Genomic DNA, 6678 nt, shown 5'->3' with positions numbered 1-6678 from the left:
TTTAATGTGGTTGTCTTACGTATGTTCTCTTCACACACTGAGCACCGTACCTGATGATTGACTTGTCTCACCTCCCGAACCATTTCTTCAAACCTGGTGAGAAGCAGTGTGTTCCCCTCCACTCTTCCCCGTCCCATCGTTCTTCCTTTTTTCCCGAAACCCCAAGGTGACTCCTGTTCCATTTCCTTCCTTTTTCACTCACTCCTGTCCCCTCTGGGTAGGTCTTTCTGGGAACAAATGTTTCTGTTTTTCTTCATTTAAAAATGTCTTTATGTGCCCTTCATTCTCAGAGGGTGTTTCTGTGGGATCTGGGATCCGGGATCAGCACTTGTAATACTTTAAAAGCACGTCCTTTCCTGTCTTCCCTGGTTTCCTCCCGGAATCCGCAGCCCTCCGACCCAGTTCCCTATCAGCGGCCTTCCTGCCAGCGGCCTTCCTGTCTGCACATAAAGCTCCCGGTTGGATCAGGGTGTCACTGGCATGAACGTCGGGAGGGTTCATGCTGTGTGTTTGCTCACTTGTTGGCTCTGTTGGTGTAGGGCCTTTGCCAGATTTGGAAACTTTTTAGTTATTAATTCTCCAAATACTTTTCTCAGCCCCACACTCTCCCTCCTTCCAGGCACTCGGTGGATGTCCTTCAGGCTCGCCTCTACATTCCCCCTCCGCCCCCCCCCCCAATCTATTTTCCTCTGTTGCTCAGACTGATGAATTTCCTTTTCTCTTGCTCTGAGCTCACTGATTTCTTTTCTCTCTCACATCTAATCTGTTGAGCTCACCCCGTGAGTTTGCATTTTGACTTTTCAATTGTTTAATTTCCATTTGGTTCTCTTACACATCTTCTCTTTCTTCGCTCGTTTATGAGCCGGGGAAGGACTCTGAGAAAACAGACAGAACCGTAGTAGTCCAGAGTCATGGTCCTCGGGGCATGGAGGCCTCGGGTCCCCTACGATGGTGTCCACAAGTATTTCTTTTTCTTTTTTTTTTTTTTTTAATATATTTTATTGATTTTTTACAGAGAGGAAGGAAGAGGGAGAGCGAGTTAGAAACATCGATGAGAGAGAAACATCGATCAGCTGCCTCCTGCACACCCCCCACTGGGGATGTGCCCGCAACCAAGGTACATGCCCTTGACCGGAATCGAACCCGGGATCCTTGAGTCCGCAGACCGATGCTCTATCCACTGAGCCACACCGGTCAGGGCCACAAGTATTTCTTAAGAACAGTCCGACTAGAGGCGATCTGCTGATGCTGCCGAGTTGTGCTCTCCAGGAAAGGTTTCTGGGGGACCCCCCCCCTCACCCCGCACTCCAGTTGGGACCTTTCCCTGCTGCCCTCCTCTCTGACTCTCCGAGCCTCTCCTGGGTTCTTCCAGCGCCTTCTCTCCTCCTTCAGAGCATCTGTGTCTTCCATCTGTTGACCCGTTGTGCTTCCGGGGGCCCTTCCGTGGTCACTGCTCCCTCACGTGGGTGCGCTCCCCGGGCGCCGAGTCCCTCGAGGCATCTGCCTGGGTGATGGACACCTCCTGCCAGCCCGTGTCTCCCGGCTCAGTGCCCCTCACGTCTGTCACCTCCCGGCCGTCCACACCTCCTCCGGGTCCATACACACTGCTCAGGCCTGTGTCATGGGGCCATGAGAACCCTAAGAGCAAGCAAACACGTGGCATTACTGTGTATCAGCCACTATTTCGGATGTTTCACACATACCACCCACCCCTTAACCTTTGCAACCAGTCTGTGTGGTCGGTAACGCTACCCCCATTTTACAGGTGAGAAAACGGAAGGAACAGGAAGGTTAAGGGATTTTTCCAGAGATTCAGGGTGGGACGGTGAGGGCTGCAGGACCCACGCCCTCCTCCCTCCCCTGTATTTCTTCTCAGGTCCTGGCCACTCCGCCGTTTTACTGACATGGGTCAGACCACCCTCACTTAGCTCCGCCGCCTTTTCTCACTTGGCAGCACATCTCGGCCATTCTCTCGGGTTGAGCGAGATAAACCAAGCTCACTCTTTTTTTTTCTTTTTTTTTAAATATATTTTATTGATATTTCACAGAGAGGAAAGGAGAGGGATAGAGAGTTAGAAACATCGATGAGAGAGAAACATCCATCAGCTGCCTCCTGCACACCTCCCACTGGGGATGTGCCCGCAACCAAGGTCCATGCCCTTGACCGGAATCGAACCTGGGACCTTTCAGTCTCCAGGCCGACGCTCTATCCACTGAGCCACACTGGTTTTGGCCAAGCTCACTCTTCAAAGGCCACATACCCTGTGGCAGCTCTATAGAGAGTGGGGGGAAGGGAGGGAAGGGCTAAGGCATGTGTCTGGTTAAAGACATTGTGTTTGAGGTGCCATCTCGGCGAACCCCAGTATCTTCTGTCTTATCCACGCCACACCGGCCGTTTTTCCCGTCAGCCTACGACCAGCCCCGGCTCATTGTGTTCATTTCCCTCTCCCTTTCCTTAGCAGACACTAACGTGTGTGTGTGGGGGGGGGGGGAGCGGCCACGCAGAGCACTGTTTTCATTGTGACGTCTGGTTCCCCCCAGAGTGGTTACGTAGAGCAGTGGGTGTAGCCCAGGGGTGGGCAAACTTTCTGACTCGAGGGCCACCATGGGTTCTTAAACTGGACCGGAGGGCCGGAACAAAAGCATGGATGGAGTGTTTGTGTGAACTAATATAAATTCAAAGTAAAGGAGCGGAGGGGAGAGCAAGAGAACCCGCCGCTCTTTCGGCTCCGCGGGCCAGATAGAACAGCCGAACGGGCCGGATCCGGCCCGCGGGCCGTAGTTTGCCCACGGCTGTTGGCTTCGAGGAGGAACCACAGGCTTTGATGGCCAGATCGATAAGACTGGACACGTCATGATGGCCACCCCAGGGTGACGATTCACCGCCGAGACTCCGAGGACTCCGCAAATCAGCATACTCAGCAGCTGCGGTTTATTTCAGCAGGAGAACCCAAAGCAACCCAGCCGAGGGGAAAGGTTCAAGGACCGACGCCCAGAGCAAACCAGGGACACGCGTTGGGAGGTCCGAGGGCTTCGCCGAAGCTTCACCGATGGGTCATGACCCTGTGTGCGGAGTGTCTGCGGGGTAAGCTCGTTAGGAACTCTGTCTGGAACACAGCCACGGTCCTAGACCTCCAGAAGATAGCAGCCCGTCACCCGCATACACCACATGGCTGGCACCAACCACAGGCACCCCGAGACGTTCATCCTTCCTGGGAGCGGTGGGAAACCTCGGGCTCCAAACTCGACCCGGGGCAAGCCGTGAAGCTCCAAGGGTACCAGTCCAAAGCCTGCCGTGTGAACTCTTCCCAGCGGCCAGAATGGGAAGTTCAAACATCTGACAAATAGTGAACAGCAGTTTGCTACAATAAAAAATAAGTCATAGCTTTGAGGTGAAGGCTCATATACACGTAAACAGTTGTAACTAAAACAATCACTCAGTGGAAATGCTTACCAGTCCGGATTGAATTGAGTGGTGACAGAGTGTGGAGAATGTGGGTTGTGTCTCTGGATATATCTACATAGATTGTCTCCAAGCGATTCGACTTGCAAATATCCCCTTTGTTGGCCATTATTTCTACAAAGATGTGATGGCCAGGTTAATGCTGTGTGTCTCCACTGCATAGATGTTCACTATTTCTCATTTACTGTTTGTTCCCACTGTTGAAACTTGTAGCCTGTGCTTTAAGAAAGAGAAAATTAAAGGATATGGGGTCATAATTCCTGTATTATTAAACGTGCATAACTTGAGATTAAAGCGTGTGTCATTGCAGGTTTAGGCACGTTTCCAGCTATTTGCGCGAGTTTCGCGGGGAGGTCCTCTATAAAGACCACGGGGGCCGGGGACCTAGGGGAACCTGGTCTCTGGGCGCGCTCCCCTTGGTATTCCACTCCTCCCGTCTCTGGTGTGGGAAGCTGGGTTCCTCTGGGGTGCTTGGTGACGTCATCCTGGTGTTTTTCTGGGTAAAGATTTACAATATGTTTGCTCACAGGTATGTTACACATCTCTTAATCGAATGGTCTCAGCTCAGTTGTAAATGAGCCGTGACGAGAGCCTGGGCCCTCTATGGTCAGACCACCTGGTTGTACGTCCTGGCCTTGTTCCTACCTGCGGGGTAACTTGAAGGAAACATTTGTCCACTCTGTCATTTGGAGAGCCACATAGTAAGCATGTCTTTCTTTTCTGATGTTCTGGCACCTTGCTCATACTGGAGAGACTGCTCTTCCGGGGGCTAGGTGATTCCTACAGGGAGCAAAGACCCCCCTGTGAGCATGTGAGAGAGAAGGGAGAGAGAGATATATAAACACTGATGAGAGAGAAACACCGACTGGCGGCCTCCTGCACGCCCCCTACTAGGGATCGAGCCCACAACCTGGGCATGTGCCCTGACCAGGAATCAAACCAGTGACCTCCTGGTGCAAGGGTCCATGCTCAATCCACTGAGCCACACCGCCGGGCCTGAGTGTGCCTTTTACATGCAAACCAGCCAGTCCGAGCCCACACCCCTCACCTACCTCTTTTCAAGATCTCAGACCTGGAGCCACTAAACAGTGCAGGGTCAGGTACCAGGCAACCAAGGGACTCGGGTGCTCCTCCGGGGGCGGGTCAAGGGCCAGTGTTTGCTGGGGATGCGCAGCAATTGAGCAATCAAGGCCGCTTCCGCTAACCTTCCCTGCACAGCCCACACCCTCGTCTCGGCCTCGGCTCGGTCACAACAAAAAACCATCGTCTTTGAGCATCTCCATTTAGCAGAGCATTTCTGTACCAGAGACACCACGGTGTTATCAAGAACATGCCTCACATGGCCAAAACCGGTTTGGCTCAGTGGATAGAGCGTCGGCCTGCGGACTGAAGGGTCCCAGGTTCGATTCCGGTCAAGGGCACGTACCTTGGTTGCGGGCACATCCCCAGTAGGAGGTGTGCAGGAGGCAGCTGATCGATGTTTCTCTCTCATCGATGTTTCTAGCTCTCTATCCCTCTCCCTTCCTCTCTGTAAAAAATCAATAAAATATATTAAAAAAAATATATGTATATATATATATATTTTTTAAATATATTTTATTGATACTTCACAGAGGGGAAGGGAGAGGGATAGAGAGCTAGAAACATCGATCAGCTGCCTCCTGCACACCTCCTACTGGGGATGTGCTGGCAACCAAGGTACATGCCCTTGACCAGAATCGAACCCGGGACCCTTCAGTCCGCAGGCCGACGCTCTTATCCACTGAGCCAAACCGGTTTTGGCTAAAATATATTTTATTGATTTTTTTTTTTTTTTACAGAGGAAGGGAGAGGGATAGAGAGTGAGAAACGTTGACCAGCTGCCTCCTGCACACACACACACACACACACACACACACACACACGCACACACCCTCACTGGGGATGTACCTGCAACCAAGGTACCTGCCCTTCCTTGACCGGAATCGAACCTGGGACCCTTCAGTCCGCAGGCCGACGCGCTAGGGCCCAAGTGATCCTTTTAAAAAAAATCTGATGATGTCACCACTCTACTCAAAGCCTGCCCACTTCCCTGTGTACTAACTACATTTTTAAAATTATTTTAACTAATTTTTTATTTTTCAATTACAGTTGACATATTAGTTTCAGTTGTACAATATGTACTATGTTTTTTTTTAATATATTGATTTTCTACAGAGAGGAAGGGAGAGGGATAGAGAGTCAGAAACATCCATCAGCTGCCTCCTCCTGCACACCTCCCACTGGGGATGTGCCCGCAACCAAGGTACAAGCCCTTGACTGGAAACGAACCTGGGACCTTTCAGTCCGCAGGCTGACGCTCTATCCACTGAGCCACACCGGTCAGGGCTGTACTATGTTTTCTTGTCCATGTTCTTAATGCTCTGAATTCCGGGCCTTGCTCACAGCGGGGACCCAGCTCCTTGCAAGGCTAGCCAATTCGAAGGGATAGCAAACTGTTCTTAGGGGGACATGTCCTTCACGTGCAAATTAAACCATCCAGCCCTGTCTGGTTTGGCTCAGTGGATAGAGCGTCGGCCTGCAGACTCAAGGGTCCCGGGTTCGATTATGGTCAAGGGCACGTACCTTGGTTGCGGGCACATCCCCAGTAGGAGGTGTGCAGGAGGCAGCTGATCGGTTTCTCTCCCATCAATGTTTCCAACTCTCTATCCGTCTCCCTTCCTCTCTGTAAAAAATCAATAAAATATATATTTTTAGAAAAATTAAACCATCCAGAACCCCTACCTGGAACCGCCTGCTGTTTCTGGCCCAATACTCTGTCCTCGTCACCCCAGGGCCTGCCTGGTACCAGACAAATAGGGAAGAAGGCCCTATTCCCCCAAGTCGGCCGCCAGTGTTCAAACTAGCCAGTTCTAAGCAGTTTCCGCGGGCCCCCCATCCCCGTTGCCTTTCCTGTGGGAAAAACCTTGATAAAACTTCTGGACGGAGTTGGGAGGTCCGTGCGTTCAGTAAAGTGTTAGGGCGGGACTTCCGGCACTCACTTGTCGGGTATGTCCCGAGAGAAGTCAAGGACCGAGGGCGATTCCGCGCCTTGGCACCTGCCTTGCCTGCGGGCGAAGGTCTTGGGCCCCTCCTTCCGCCAGCTGTGCCCACGGACAAGTGGCGGGTCCGAGGCGGCGTCCCAGGCTTCAGGGGAGAAGATGGGGTTGGACAGCTCCCCACATCCGGTTGTCTGT

The 6678-nt window shown here is 52.1% G+C and overlaps 1 long non-coding RNA gene across 1 annotated transcript; it reads right to left on the bottom strand.

The window, feature by feature from the left end:
- Positions 1–2036: 2036 nt before the first annotated feature.
- On the bottom strand, positions 2037–6676 carry LOC308234861. Its single transcript, XR_013959148.1, has 4 exons — positions 6484–6676; positions 4109–4243; positions 3455–3682; positions 2037–3362 (listed from the first exon to the last, which is right to left on the bottom strand). It is a non-coding gene; the product is annotated as an uncharacterized lncRNA (long non-coding RNA).
- Between the last annotated feature and the right edge of the window lie 2 nt (positions 6677–6678).

Source organism: Plecotus auritus (assembly GCF_963455305.1).
Source record: "Plecotus auritus genome assembly, chromosome: 10".
NCBI lineage: Eukaryota > Metazoa > Chordata > Mammalia > Chiroptera > Vespertilionidae > Plecotus > Plecotus auritus.
Note: the sequence above shows the minus strand (reverse complement) of the source record. Positions and strands in the feature narration are given on the sequence as shown.